At 40.7% G+C, this 16752-nt stretch overlaps 1 pseudogene; it reads left to right on the forward strand.

Moving 5' to 3' along the window:
* The first annotated feature begins 12367 nt into the window (after positions 1-12367).
* The window catches only part of LOC100660899 (ubinuclein-1-like), a 64889-nt pseudogene continuing 60504 nt past the window's right edge, over positions 12368-16752 (forward strand).

Genomic DNA, 16752 nt, shown 5'->3' on the forward strand with positions numbered 1-16752 from the left:
TACTTTGGCCATGTTATCAGAAGGAACCAGTCCCTGGAGAAGGACGTCATGCTTCGTAAGGTAGAGGGTCAGCAAAAAAGAGGAAGACCCTCAATGAGATGGATTAACACAGTGGCTGCAACAATGGGCTCAAACATAGCAATGATTGCACTGGACTGTGCAGTGTTTTGTTCTGTTGTACATAGTGTCGCTATGAGTTGGAACCAACTGGATGGCACCTAACAACATCAAGCATGGGTAGAGTTCTAACCAGTAGTGGATTATAGGGAGGGAAGGATGAATCCCTGGTGATGCAGTGGTTAAGAGCTTGGCTATTAACCAAAAGGTCAGCAGTTGGAATCCACCAGCCACTCCTTGGAAACCTATGAGGTGATTCTACTCTGTCCTAGGGTTGCTACGAGTCAGAATCGACTTGACAGCAATGCATTATAGGGAGGGTGGAAGGAACAGCATGATCAAAGGCCCCAAGCTATGGAAAAGGCCCAAGGATCTACAAGGTGTTTTGGGTCAAGTTTCCCAGGAAACAGACTCTGAGATGGAGTTTAGCCTTCAAGAAGTTTATTAGGCAATGTCCTTGGGATCAACTGCTGTGGGGGTGTGAAGGAAGTAGGATTGGACAGAGGAAGGTGTTGGCGTGCATTACAGTCACAAAAAAAGAAGAAAGAAAGAAAAAGAAGGCCTTAGCCAATCCCATGAGTTTCTCTGAAGCTTGGATGAGTTTTCAGAATTGTCTCACCTTCCGACAAGGGTAATAGCCTTTTGTTGTTGTTGTTAGCTGCTGTAGAGTCAGCCCCCAACTCATGACAACCCCATGCACAATGGCATCAGACTATTGTGATCCATAGAATTTTTGCTGTCTGATTTTCAGAAGCAGATCACCAGGCCTTTCTTCCTAGTCTGTCTTAGTATGGAAGCTCTGCTGAAACCTGTTCAACATCAGAGCAACACACAAGCCTCCACTGACAGACGGGGGATGGCTGCACATGAGGTACATTGGTCGGGAATTGAACCCAGGTCTCCCACATGGAAGGCAAGAATTCTATCACTGAACCAACACTTCCCCCAATAGGCATTTATAGCCCTCTTATTGGCGGGGTGTAAGCTGCCCCTGGGAAGTGAGTGTGAATCTTGGCTGAGGCAGTTCTCTTCAGTTGAGTGTAATTTCCAAAGGAGGGCTCATCTGAGAGGCATCAGCCACCAACATTCCCAGAAGCTGGGGGAATATGTGCCTCAGTCCCGGAGGGTCAATTCTAGGTGGACACCACAGCATCCACTATAGGATATGTGCCCGGGCAGTAAGCAGGCTGATTTGGCAAGACAAGAGAGTACAAGAGGAAAGAAAGCATGAGGTTGGAATGTTGGGAGGACATAGGTATTGAAGGCCAGACTTTGAGTTTTGTAAGGAAGGGAAAAGGGTTATTAAGTTTTGCATGAAGCAAGGCTAGAAGTTGCACCTGACACAGAACCTACAGGAAGAACCATTTGGTATTGTTTCCACAGTCCAGATTGGAAGTGCAGAGGTGGTGGGTCGGGGGGAGAGCTGGACAAGTGGCAGTGGTGATGGGAAGGAGGGGATGAAGGAGGCAGTAGCATTGAGGTCATACAGATATTGCATGCTAAGCATTTCCTACAAAAGGCCTATGAGACAGATCAAAAGACAGTAACCTTAACATTCCATGGAGTATAACCCAGCTTTTTGATGTAAACTCCATGTGGGCAAGGAGCATCTAGAACAATGCCTGGCAAATAGTAGGCATTTGTATCAGTCAGCTTTTGCTGTGCTAGTGCTGTGTTCCAAAATTCCAAAATCTTAATGGTTTACAGCAATGAATACTTATTCCTTGCTCATGGGTTTACAGTCAGCTGTAGCAATTCTGTTTCAACCCTGTTTAAGGCTGTGGGTTGGGTTCAGATCTGTTCCTATGCTGGGGTCCAGGCTAAAGAATGAAGGGGGTGTACTATTCTTTTAGTGGAGGGCAGGAGCCCAAGACGGCTGACAGAACTCGTAATACCTCTTAAAACCTCTGCTAGGGTCTAGTACACAGTCACTTCCATCACCCACATTCCCTTGGCCATAGCAAATCATATGACCAAGCTCAACAGCAATGGAGCAGGGAAATATACCTGTGCCCTGGAGCTGGGGAAAGGAGAGTGAATATTTGCTGAACAATAACAAAATCCACAATAGTGATCAATAAATACTTGATAAACAATTGTATGAATAAATCTACATATATTAATACGGAAACATCCCTAACATATCCCATTAAGTGAAAAAGGCAAGTGGCAAAGCAATGCATACAATGTGATTTAATTTATAAACCTATAACCCATTGCTATCAAGTCAATTCCAACTCACAAAGACCGTATAGGACAGAGTAGAATTGTCCCATGGGGTTTCCAAGGCTGTAATCTTTACAGAAGCAGACTGCCTCGTCTTTCGCCCATGGAGCAGCTGGTGATGTTCAAACAACTGACCTTTTGATTATCAGCTGAGCCCTTAACCACTGCACCACTAGGGCTCCTCAATTTATAAACACACATATCAAAAATAAAACCGTACATTGATACATGCACATATTTTTTCATAAATGCATAGAGAAGGAGCTGGAAGTGTATACACTAAACTATTAACGCTGTAACTTCTGGAAAGAGGAGTAAGATTGGGTAGGAATAAAAGGGGACATTTATTTTTTCATCAGTTAAAAGACTTTTACAATAAGAATGTATTTGTGGTTAATTTATATGGATTTTTAAAAATTGTTATGAAAAAGAAGAAAAAATAAAATAAGGCAATGCCCTTTGTGTAGCTCCTCACGCAGCCTGGATTAGAAAAATGTCACATGAGCAATTTGGAAGAAGGAAGTTAATGTCATAGTAAGAGTGACAAGTTAATAACAAAATGTGCCATAACTCTTATAATTGTTCAGTTACTGCTCTGACATTTAAAAAACATTACAACCTTTATGGCAACTGCCTTTATCTGGCTTATGAAATTGCTTTAACAGTATCTTGCACTTGTTGTTGTTATTGTTGTTAGGTGTTGTCGAGTCGGTTCTGACTCATAGCAACCCTATGCACAACAGAATGAAACACTGCCCGGTCCTGCGCCATTCTCACAATTGTTGCTATGCTTGAGCCCATTGTTGCAGCCACTGGGTCAATCTATCTGGTTGAGGGTCTTCTTCCTTTTTGCTGACCTACTTTACCAACCATGATGTCCTTCTCCAGGGACTGATCCCTCCTGATAATAGGTCCAAAGTATGTGAGACACAGTCTCACCATCCTTGCCTCTAAGGAGCATTCTGGTTGTACTTCCTCCAAGACAGATTTGTTAATTCTTTTGGTAGCCCACTGTATATTCAATATTCTTCGCGAACACAATTCAAAGGTGTCAATTCTTCTTTGGTCTTCCTTAGTCCTTGTCCAGCTTTCCCATGTATATGCAGCTATTGAAAACACCAGGGCTTGGGGCAGGCACACCTTAGTCCGCAAGGTGACATCTTCACTTTTCTACACTTTAAAGAGATCTTTTACAGCCAATTTACCCAATGCAATGCATCTTTTGATTTCTTGACTGCTGATTCCATGGCTGTTGATTGTGGAGCCCAGTAAAATGAAATCCTTGACAACCTCAATCATGTATCTGTTTATAATGCTTATTGGCCCAGTTGTGAGGGTTTTGGTTTTCTTATTTTGAGGTGTAATCCATACCTAAGGCTGGGGTCTCTGATCTTCATCAGTAAGTGCTTCAAGTCCTCTTCACTTTCAGCAAGCAGGGTTGTGTCATCTTCATAATGCACATTGTTAATGAGTCTTCCTCCAATCCTGATGCCCCGTTTTTCTTCATATAGTCCAGCTTCTCAGGTTATTTGCTCAGCATACAGATTAAATAAGTAGGGTGAAATGATACAACCCTGATGCACACCTTTCCTGACTTTAAACCATGCAGTATCCCCTTGTTCTGTTCAAATGACTGCCTCTTGATCATGACAGATTCCTCATGAGCACAATTGTTCCGTAATTCCCATTCTTTGCAATATTATCCATAATTTGTTATGATCCACACAGTCAAATGCCTTAGCATAGTCAATAAAACACAGGTAAACATCTTTCTGGTATTCTCTGCTTTCAGCCAGGATTCATCTGTCATCAGCAATGATATCCCTGGTTCCACATCCTCTTCTGAATCTGGCTTGAATTTCTGGGAGTTCCCTGTCTATACACTGCTGTAGCCACTTTTGAATGATCTTCAGCGAAATTTTACTTGCATGTGATATTAACGATATTGTTCCATAATTTCCACTTTTGGTTGGATCACCTTTCTTGGGAATAGGCAAAATATGAATCTCTTCCAGTCAATTACCCAGGTAGCTGTCTTCCAAATTTCTTGGCATAGATGAGTGAGCACTTCCAGCGCTGCATCCGTTTGTCAAAACATCTCAATTGGTATTCTGTCAATTCCTGGAGCCTTGTTTTATGCCAATGCCTTCAGTGCAGCTTGAACTTCCTTCAGTACCATCAGTTCCTGATCGTATGTATATTACCTCCTGAAATGGTTGAACATCGACCAATTTTTCTTGGTATAATGACTCCGTGTATTCCCTCCATCTTCTTTTGATGCTTCCTGCGTCATTTAATATTTTCCCTGTAGAATCCTTCACTATTGCAACTCAAGGCCTGAATTTTTTCTTCAGTTCATTCAGCTTGAGAAATGCTGAGCATGTTCTTCCCTTTTGGTTTTCTATCTCCAGGGCTTTGCACATGTCATCCTAATAATTTACTTTGTCTTCTCAAGCTGCCCTTTGAAATCTTCTGTTCAGCTCTTTTACTTCATCATTTTTTCCTTTTGCTTTTGCTATTTGGAAAACCCTGGTGGCGTAGTGGTTAAGTGCTACAGCTACTAACCTTAAAGGTCGGCAGTTCAAATCTGCCAGGCACTCCTCGGAAACTCTATGAGGCAGTTCTACCCTGTCCCATAGGGTCGCTATGAGTCGGAATCAACTCGACGGCAACAGATTTGGTTAGCTATGTGATGTTCGAGAGCAAGCTTCAGAGTCTCTTCTGACATCCATTTAGGTCTTTTCTTTCTCTCCTGTCTTTTTAATGATCTCTTGCTTTTTTCATGTATGACGTCCTCGATGTCATTCCGCAACTCATCTGGTCTTCAGTAATTAGTGTCCAATGCATCCAATCTATTCTTGAGATGGTCTCTAAATTCAGGTAGGATATACTCAAGGTTGTACTTTGGCTCTCATGGACTTATTCTAACTTTCTTCAGTTTCATCTTGAACTTGTATATGAGTAATTGATGGTCTGATCCAAAGTCAGCCCCTGGTCTTGTTCTGAGTAATGTTATTGAGCTTTTCCATTGTCTCTTTCCACAAATGTAGTCGATTTGATTCCTGTGTATTCCATGTGGCAAGGTCCATGTGTATAGTAATCGTTTCTGTTGGCAAAACAAGGTATTTGCAATGAAGAAGTCGTTGGTCTTGTGACATTCAATCATCTGATCTCCAGCATTGTTTCTATCACCAAGGCCATATTTTCCAACTATCGATCTTTCTTCTTTGTTTCCAACTTTTGCATTCCAATCACCGGTAATTATCAGTGCACCCTGATTGCATCTTCTATCAATTTCAGACTGCAGAATTTGGTAAAAATCTTCAATTTCTTCATCTTTGGCCTTAGTGGTTGGTGCATAAATTTGAATAATAATCATATTAACTGGTCTTCCTTGTAGGCATATGGATATCATCCTGTAGGATAGATCTAGAAATGTTCTTTTTGAGATGAATGCAATGCCCTTTCTCTTCAAGTTGTCATTCCCAGCATAGTCGACCATATGATTGTCTGATTGAAAACGACCAATACCAGTCCATTTCAGCTTACTAGTGCCTAGGATATCGATGTTTATGTGTTCCATTTCATTTTTGACGATTTCCCATTTTCCTAGATTCATACTTCATACATTCTAGGTTCTGATTATTAGTGGATGTTTACAGCTGTTTCTTCTCATTTTGAGTCACGCCATATCAGCCAATGAAGGTGCCGAAAGCTTTATTCCATCCACGTCATTAAGGTTGACTCTACTTTGAGGAGGCAGCTCTTCCCCAGTCATCTTCTGAGTGCCTTCCAACCTGAGGGACTCATCTTCCAGCACTATATCAGACAATGTTCCACTGCTATTCATAAGGTTTTCACTGGCTAATTCTTTTCAGAAGTAGACTTCTGGGCCCTTCTTCCTAGTCTGTCTTAGTCTGGAAGCTCAGCTGAAACCTGTCAGCCATGGATGACCCTGCTGGTATCTGAATACTGGTGGCATAGATTTCAGCATCACAGCAACATGCAAGCCCCCACAGTACGACAAACTGACAGACACGTGGGGGACATAATGGAATAAATGAATATATTTCAAATGTGTATTCTTGAATGCTCCCTAATTTCCCAACATCTGAACATCATTCAGAAATTTACATTTACCTTTGCATTTATAGCTCCTTAGATGCTCCCAATGATGTTGTGTCTAAGAAACATTAGAACTTTAGAAATATGGAGTCTGAGGCTCAGAGACTTGTCTGAAATCTCCCATCACTACATGATCCAAGTCCATTAACACCCACGTAGATCTACTACTTTTCATTACACATCAGATAACAAAAGGTGGGTTTTTTTCTTAGTAAATACATATAGAACATGCTTGCCTTGAGTATTAACTTTGATAGAAGTAAGAAAACCCTCTGGTATTTAGTCTTTAGGACTTAATTAGCTTACTCAACAGGATGGCATCTAACATATTTGAAAACCATTCATTTGGTGAAAACATAGACCTCTGACTCCAGTAATTTGCAACCTGTCCAGTACATGTGGAATGGTGTTAGTCTCTGAGTGGTTTTCATGAATATTTTCTCTTCTTCTGAAATCCAGGAGGACCTACCTACCCATGGGAACCAGTGGGTCCAACCACTTTGCAGAATGCTAAAACTGTGTCTGTTTCTCCCTTTTAGAGGGAATATGAGTGCCAGAAACCTGGAATGAGGGCAGAAAATAACAACTGTTATCTTACCACAAACTTTAGAGAAAAAAATAGTCATCATGAGTAGTGTAAGCTTTGGCCCATTCTGGAATGCAGTACCCTTTCCATGTGGGCAAATCCTTGATAGTGTTGATTTGGTTTTGTGTTGGCTTCTAATAATAAAAGAGAAGTGGGGGATTTCTGCTGGCAGGTGGCCAAACCATTCATCTAAAGATTTATTGTGTGTATGTGTGTTTACTTTGAATTATATAAGTTATTCCTCTTTAATGATTTACATTGACTGTAAAGAAGCAAACAGTACCTATGTGAAAAGTTAAATTTATCATGCGATACATCCAGAGATTTCTTCAGAAGTCTCCTATTCAAAAGAAAACATTCATTTGTCTAATCTCAATCAAATCCTGTGTGCATGGAACAGAAGATCACAGAGTCAAAGATGAAATAAATAGCACCTGCTGGGTCCTTTGAGAGGTATATCAGTTATGAGCGGGAAAGTTCTTCAGGACATACAATGCACATTGTTCTATGGGTCTCTCTCTCCTTCTTTGTCTCTCCACCCACCTGCAAGCCAAGGGAATCTGTGGACTTGCTGCCTGCCTTCATCTCAGCCAGTCTACAAGTGCACAGTGCCATACTCTGGGATCCTTTAAGAATAAAAGATGACTTCCTAAACACAAGATGTTAGTTATTATCACAGATTGCAACCCAAAGGAATTTTCTATAATAAGAGTACACCTGCTGAGCAGAAGTTCAGTTGCACTGGTTCCCTGGCTCAGGAAAGGTTTCAAGCAGTCTGATCTCAACACTGACATCCTTATAGTGGACACTGTTGATGCCTCACCCAAATCCACTTTTCCGGACCAGTACACTTGTTTCCCAGCTGCCAGGGTTGTTTGTTGCACAGAGTTCACAACTTCCCCCTTCTTCAGAGAATTGTCCTTGGCCAAAAGAAGCCATCTGGAAGAGGAGATTACACCCTAGCCATCACCCCTAGGTAGGCCAAAGTCATGACTGACTGGGAGGTACTAATTTTGTAATGCAATTAAGTTCCAGAGCTCTTCATGGGATCAGGCCGAAGCTAGTCTTTATGTTTTCTTTATGTTTTCCTTCTGCTCCAACCTTCTTCCCTCACTCTCATTCTCCTGAAAGCATTTCCTCAATAAATCACTTGCCCAAGAATCCTGTCGCAGGTTCTGCTTCTAAAGCCTCACCTAAGACACCTCCTTTATCTGGAGAGCAAGAGCAATCCTAGATAGCAGAAATGCTACCTCTTTGCCACACCCCACCAGGAAGGCCTGTCCTCTGACCTCTGACCCTCACCCTTGTGTCCAGTAAGTCACCAAACAAAACCTCTACCTCTTTGACATTTCAATATTTTGAGCCCTTCCCAGTCACCACCTCAGTTCAGACTCTTGTGACTCCTTACCTAGGTTAATGTCATTTTTTCCTGACTTCAGGCCTATTTAGCTATTGTTGACACCTTTCTGAAAGATAGATACGTTACTTTATCTTCAAAATCTTTCACTGACTACCTTATTACTTTCAGAATAATAATAATAGCCACCACTTATCATATACTTTTTTTTATCATATACTAAGAGATTTATATTCATTATCTTGTGGCGTAAAATGACAACAAAGTTATAATTATCCCCTTTTTACAAGTAAGAACATTGAGTATCCAGAAGGACAAGGAATTCACCCAAGATCACACAGCCTATGGAATAAGTTCTAGCTGACTCCAAAGATACACTCTTCACACACATGTTTATTGCAGCATTATTCACAATAGCAAAAAGATGGAAACAACCTAACTGCCCATCAACTGATGAATGGCTAAACAAATTATGGTACATTCACACAAGGGAATACTGCATAATGATAAAGAACAATGATGGGTACATGAAACATTTCACAACATGGTTGAATCTTCAGGGCATTAGACTGAGTGAAATAAGTCAGTCACAAAAGGGCAAATATTGTATGAGACCACTATTATAAAAAGCCAAGAAAAGGTTTAAACACAAAGAAACAATCTTTGGTGGTTATGAGGGAGTGGAGGGATGGGGAGGGGAAATCACTAACTAAATAGTAGACAAGTGTTAACTTTGATTAAAGGAAAGACAACACACAATATAGGGGAAGTCAGCACAACTCGACCCAGGCAAAGTCATAAAAGCTTCCTAGACACATCCAAACACCTTGAAGGATCAAGTTACTGGTGCTGAGGGCTGGGGACCATGGCCTTGAGGGACATCTAGGTCAATTGGCATAACATAGTACATAAATAAAATGTTCTACATTCTACATTGTTGAGTAGCACCTGGGGTCTTAAAAGCTTGTGAGTGGCCATCTAAGATACATCTACTGGTCCCATTCTGTCTGAAGCAAAGGAGAATGAAGAAAACCAAAGACACAAAGAAAATATTAGTCCAGAGGATTGATGGACCACATGAACCACAGCCTCCACCAGCCTGAGCCCAGAAGAACTAGATGGTGCCCAGCTACCACCACTGACTGCTCTGACAGGAATTGCAATAGAAGGTCCCAGACAGAGTGGGAAAAAAATGTGGAACGAAATTCAAATTCACCAAAAAAGACCAGAATTACTGGTGTGATGGAGACTAGAGGAATCCCTGAGACCATGGCCCCCAGACACCTTGCTAACTCAGAACTGAAGCCACTCCAGAAGTCCACATTTTAGCCAAATATTACGAAGGTCTATAAAACAAATAATAACACATGTGAGGGACTTGTTTCTTAATTCAATCAAATAAATGAGACAAAATGGACAACACCTCCCCAAAAGCAAAGACAAGAAGACAGAAAGGGACAGGAAAACTGGACGAATGGACAAGGGGAACCTGGGATGGAAAGGGAAAGAGGGAGAGTGCTGACACAGTGTGGGGATTGCTACTAATGTCACAAAACAATTTGTGTATAAATTTTTGAATGAGGAACTAATTTAAGTTGTAAACTTTCACCTAAAGCATAATAAAATTAAAACAAAAAATAACAAAGAGATGCTCTTAATTTCATCACGAGGTTGCCTCTCAATAAAATTGAGGCCCAGCATTCTGGCTTTCAAACCCTTCTGTGGACAAGACTCAAAATATTTTTGAGTCTCCCTCAATTTATCTCCCTCAATTCATCATACTTCTCACCCCAGGTATTCCAGACATCTTGCCATTCCTTAAACACACTTGGAACATTCTCCTTTCCTGCTCTTGTTGTTTTATCCAACTAGAAGATCTTTTGCCCACACCTCCACCTGTCAACATCCTTGTGGCAGACTGTTTTTCCAAAGATGTCTACAACAATATCTCCCATTTCACCTGCTGTTCTACAATGTGACCTTGACCCTCCTCCCATTGAGAGATGGGGTCTATGGCCTCTCCCCTTGAATCTGGGCTGGCCTTATGATTCTCCCGTTGTCAATAGAACGCAGCAGAAGTAACACCACATAACTTCCAAGGCTAGGTCAGAAAAGACCAAACAGCTTCTACCTGCAGCCACCATGCTAGAGAGAGGTCATATGTAAGTACTCCAGTGGACAACCCAGCTGAGCTCTCAGCTGAGAGCCAGCATCAAGTACCAGCCTTGTGAGTGTGCCATCTTGGAAGTCCAGCCACTGGTGTCTCCAGAGGACTCCAGCCCCAGCTGGCAACTGACTGTAAGAGACTCAAATGAGACTGCCTGGCCAAGACCTTCTTGAATTCCTGAACACAAAATTGACAGCAAAATTAAAATTATTGTTTAATGCCACTAAGTTTGGGGGAAAATTTTTACACAAATATAGTAACCATAGTAGAGCCCAAATCTTCCAGTGTCCTAATTAAATGCCAATTCCTGTAGGAAGCCCCCCCCCCACTAGGAATCAAGTTCTATATTCCTTTAACTCTCATGACAATTAACTTCTCAAATAAGTCACTTATTACGGTTGGCCTCATATTACAGTCATTTGTGTGCTTGATTCTCTCCGAAGTCCACATGTCTTGAGGGTAGGAACAGTGCTGTATTGATATTTATTAATCTTTATATTCCATAACCACTAACCCAGTGCCTGGTACCAGGTAGACACTCAATAAATATTTGTCGTCCTCATCTAAATTAAAGAGATAGAGAATATCTTATTCTCCACTGACAGGAGAGGGTTGCAACTCTCTAAACTGAATGCAACTACAGCCTTTTGCTGCATTCTGGACCCAAATAAAAGAGTGAAACATGCCAGTAAAAGAGTAAAAATTCCCCGTTAAATAGAAGAAGCAACATAGTGTAGTATGGTTTAAAAGAATGCATTCTGCCATCCTGGGTGGGAATGTCAATGCTACCACTTACTAGCTATATGATCTTGGCAAGCTGCTTCTCATCTCTGAGCCTCAGTTAATCTTCTCTATAAAATGGAGTTAATAGTGTCTACCTCCTAGAAGGCCCCATTGTGTAATGGTTAGCACTCTAGACTCTGAATCCAGCAATCTGAGTTCATGTCTTGGTGGGACCTTGGCTTTTGGAAACCCTGGTGGCATAGTGGTTAAGTGCTATGGCTGCTAACCAAAAGGTCAGCAGTTCGAATCCACCAGGTACTCCTTGGAAACCCTATGGGGCAGTTCTACTCTGTCCTATAGGGTCGCTATGAGTCAGAATTGACTTGATGGTAATGGGTTTTTGTTTCTGTTTTTTTTTTTTTACCTTCTAGAGTTGTTCTGAGGGAAAAAATGAAGTAATTTTTGTAATGTCTCTGTGTTTGTGTGTGCCTTCTCTGACACACACCAACTCTAAATATTCTCTTTGACACCAACTGACCCTAACCACTGGAGCTAGGTAAGATCTTATAATTTACAGGGCACAGTCCTCCAGACGGCCAAGTCTGTCTAAGACTTCAGACACCAATCAGAAGTTTAGGAGTTCCCAGGACACCTGAACTTCTGACAAACTGGCTACAGATTCAAGTGTTCCTACTACCTCCTCAGGATACCAGTCATCAGCTCAGGGTTTGCCAGGGCCCCCTTACTACTCATCTGCTGGCTAAAAGTTTAGGAGTTCCTACTGTCCCCTTGGAACCCTGGTGGTGCAGTGGGTACTAGCTTGGCTGTTAACCAAAAAGTTCGCAGTTCAAATCAATTGGATCATCTTTCTTTGGAATAGGAATTAATAAAGATCTCTTCCAGGAGGCAGGGTCAAGATGGCAGAGTAGTCAGATGCTTCCGGTGGTCCCTCTTACAAAAAAGATCAAAAAAATCAAGTGAATCAATTATATTTATGACAAGCTAGGAGCCCTGAACATCAAAGGCAAAGTCAAGAAATTGCACTGAGTGGCAGAGGGAAGGAGAGATGGTTCAGAAGCAGCAAGGAGTTGCTGGACCTGACTCAGCAGGAACTGGCACCCCTCAGCCCCAACCGCCTGGAGTGACCATGGCGGGGCTGAGGGTTGCATTCGGGACACGGTTTCCTCAGCCACAGAGAGCAAGTGGCACAGAGTCTACTCAGCCCTCCGGAATCAGCGAAGAACAGCACTCTCAGCAAAAGGTAAGAGCTTGCATCTACTTTACTGCACAGACCTAAAAGCACCCCTTTTGAAAGAACTCTCCCCCATTTACCCGATCCCTCCTCCCTCTGTCACAGGCCCCAAGCCAGTGTCAGTGGCAGTCGATTTCCCTGGGCCTGAGATAGGTTCTGCTGTGTGTCCTGAGCCATTTTCCCAGCCTTGGAGAAGGAAGAAATTAACAAATGGGGGAAAAAAATCTCCCAGCTCCCCTAAGCTGGGAACTCAGGGCAGAAGTAGCTCCCTTCCTTGGGTATAAGCACAATCCATTCATGGACTTTGAATGCCTTTCACCCCTGCATGGACCTGTGTGAGCCCATTTCAGCAGCTAGGCCCTTGATGGCACTGTGCAAGGGTGTATGTGCCTGAGGTCTGACTTTATCTGTTTCAGCTGTTCAGTGGAGAGGCACGTTTTTTACATTTGGCATTGCTCTGCCTATTAAGCAGAGCCCTCACCTTCCCACATAAGGGGCCTGAGGACTGGTGGCTACACCCACACCACCTAGCCACCCACGACAGAGGTCCAAGGATAAGAGGTGCCTCCCAGTCTTTACAGCTAAAACCATTGGGTGTTCATGGTCCAGCTGCAGAGCCCACCCACCTGTGTGCTCTAGAGAACACAGATGTGCCTTCCTTACAGACACTCAGGGGACTGTTATCAGCCCGCTGCCTTGCTCAGAGTGTGAACCCCTGCTGCAACCAGATACCTGTGTATACACCAAACACCACTGCTCCCCTAAGACCATAGGTGAGAGCCCGCACCACACACTTGGTGACTGACTACCTTGAAACATGAGATAAATCCATACAAGAAAAGTGAATGGACTCCTAGGCTCATATACCTGGTAATATCTCTACCCATATGGTGACAAGACATTAGAACTTCAAAGGCATCAACAATCAAGCTAGCTCACCCAAGAAACCTATTTGGGTATATCAAAGCAGAACAAAGCAAGAAGCTAGGACACAGTAAGCAAACATAAAATAAATTAATACAATAACTTATAGATAGCTCAGAGAAACAGTCAATATCAAATCACATAAAGAAGTAGACCATGACTGCATCAACAAGCTCCCAAAACAAAGAAAAAAGGAATCTTCTGGAAGAACAAATCTTCCTGGAATTACCAGATGCAGAATACAAAAAAATTAATATACAGAACTCTTCAAGAAATCAGGAACAAGATCAAGAAGATCAGGCAAAATACAGAACAAATCAAGGAACACAGAGATAAAGCAGTGGAGGAAATTAAGAAGGTTATACAAGAGAATGATGAAAAATTTAATAGGCTACAAGAATCCATAGAGAGACATCAGTCAGAAATTCAGAAGATTAAAAATAAAATTTCAGAATTAGTCAACACAATAGAAAGTCAGAGAAGCAGAATTGAGGAAATGGAAGGCAGAATTAGTGAAAGAAGATAAAACACTTGGCACCAATATATTCAAAGAAAAATCAAATAAAAAATGTAAAAAATAAAGAAACCTTAAGAATCATCTGGGACACTATCAAGAGGAATAACCTACAGGTGATTGGAGTGCCAGAACACGGAGGGATAACAAAAAATACAGAGAGAATTGTTAAAGATTTTTTGGCAGAAAGCTTCCCAGATATCGTGAACTACGAGAAGCTAACTATTCAAGACGTTCATCGAACTCCACACAAGGCAGATCCCAAGAGAAAGTCACCAAGACATATTATAATCAAGCTTGCCAAAACCAAAGATAAGGAGAGAATTTCAAGAGTGGCTAGGGACAAATGAAAAGTCACCTACAAAGGAGAGTCAATAGCAATAAGCTTGGACCATTCAGCAGAAACCATGCAGGCAAGAAGGCAATGGGATGACATATATAAAGCCTTGAAAGAAAAAAAAATTGCCAGCCAAGAATCATATCTAGCAAAACTGTCTCTCAAATATGAAAGTGAAATTAAGACATTTCCAGATAAATGGAAGTTTAGGGACTTTACTAAAACCAATCCAAAACTACAATAAATACTAAAGAGAATCCTCTGGTTAGACAATCAATAACATCAGATAAGAACACAAGACTAGAACACAGGACAAAGCAATCAGATATCAACCCATATAGGGAAATCACTAAAATAAATCAAGATTTTAAAAAAGGCTCAAAAAAGAAAAAAAGCAATGTCGTTATGTAAAAGATGACAAATTAAATCAATAAAGAGGAACTAAAAAATGTACCCATAGAACTTTCATATGGACAGGCATTCAAGGCTATATAGAGAGATAAAAGTTTGGTTTAAACTTAGAAAAATAGGGGTAAATAATGAGGTAACCACAAGAGACTAACTCAATCCTACACAAAAAAATAAAATACAAGAAAAACAAAAACTCAGCAAAAACAAAATGAACAACAATGAAAAAGAGGAAAAGACAGTATACAAAGAAAAACTACTCAGCACAAAAAATTAAGTGGAAAAAAGAAACTGTCAACAACACATAAAAAAAGACATCAAAACAACAGCACTAAACTCAAACCTATCCATAATTACGCTGAATGTAAATAGACTAAATGCACCAATAAAAAGACAGATGATGGCAGAATGGATAAAAAAACACGATCTGTCTATATGCTGTCACAAGAGACACACCTTAGGCTTAGAGACACAAACTAAAACTCAAAGGATGGAAAAAAATATATCAAGCAAACAACAATCAAAAAAGAGCAGGAGTGGCAATATTGATTTCTGACAAAATAGACTTTAAAGTAAAATCCACTCCAAAGGATAAGGAAGGACACTACATAATGCTTAAAGAGACAGTATACCAGGAGGGTATTACAATATTAAATATTTATACACCAAACACAGGGCTTCAAGGTACATAAAACAAACTCTAACAACATTGCAAAGTGAGACAGACAGCTCCACAATAATAGCAGACTTCAACGCACCACTTTCGGTGAAGGACAGGACAACCAGAAAGAAGGTCAATAAAGAGACGGAAGACATAAATGCCACAATCAACCAACTTGACCTCAGAGACATATACAGAACACTCCACCCAACAGCAGACAAGTATACTTTCTTTTCCAATGCACACAGAACGTTCTCTAGAATAGACCACATATTTGGTCATGAAGCAAGCCTTAACAGAATCCAAAGCATCGGGTACTACAAAGCATTTTCTCAGACCATAAACCCATAAAAGTAGAAATCAAAAACAAAGAAAGGAAAAAAAAATCAAACGCATGGAAACTGAACAACCCCTTGCTTAAAAACGACTGGGTTATAGAAAAATTAAGCACAGAATAAAGAAGTTCATACAATACAATGAGACTGAAAACACTTCCTATCAGAACTTTTGGAACACAGCTAAAGCAGTCCTCAGACATCAATTTGTGGAAACAAACGCACACATTCAAAAAGAAGAAAGGGCCAAAATCAAAGAATTATCCCTACACCTTGAACAAATAGAAAGATCAACAAAAGAAACCCTCAGGCATCGGAAAAAAGAAATAACAAAAATTACAACAAAATTAAATGAAATAGAGAACAGAAAAACAATTGAAAGAGTTAACAAGACCAAAAGCTGTTTTTTTTTAAAAGATTAACAAAATTGATAAACTATTGGCCAGACCGACAAAAGAAAAACAGGAGAGGAAGCAAATAGCTGGGATAAGAACTGAGATGAGTAATATCACAACAGACAAAACTGAAATTAACAGAATCATATCAGATTACTATGAAAAATTGTACTCGAACAAATTTGAAAGCCTACAAGAAATGGATGAATTTCTAGGAAAACACTACTTACCAAAACTAACACAAACAGAGGTAAAACAACTAAATAAACCCATAAAAAAGAACAGATTAAAGAGGTAATTAAAAAATTCCTAACCAAAAAAAAAAAAAGCCCTGGCCTGAGAGCTTCACTGGAGAATTCTACCAAACTTTCAGAGAAGAGTTAACACCACTACTACAAATGGTATTTCAGAGCATAGAAAAGGCTGGAATACTCCCAAACTCATACTATGAAGCCAGCATTTTCCTGATAACAAAACCAGGTAAAGACACCACAAAAAAAGGAAATTACAGACTTATTTCCCTCATGAACTTAGATGCAAAACTGCTGAACAAAATTCTAGCGAATAGAATTCAACAACATATCAAAAAATAATTCACCATAACCAAGCGGGATTCATACCAGTT

The sequence above is a fragment of the Loxodonta africana genome, chromosome X (genome assembly GCF_030014295.1).
Source record: "Loxodonta africana isolate mLoxAfr1 chromosome X, mLoxAfr1.hap2, whole genome shotgun sequence".
In the NCBI taxonomy this organism is placed as follows: domain Eukaryota; kingdom Metazoa; phylum Chordata; class Mammalia; order Proboscidea; family Elephantidae; genus Loxodonta; species Loxodonta africana.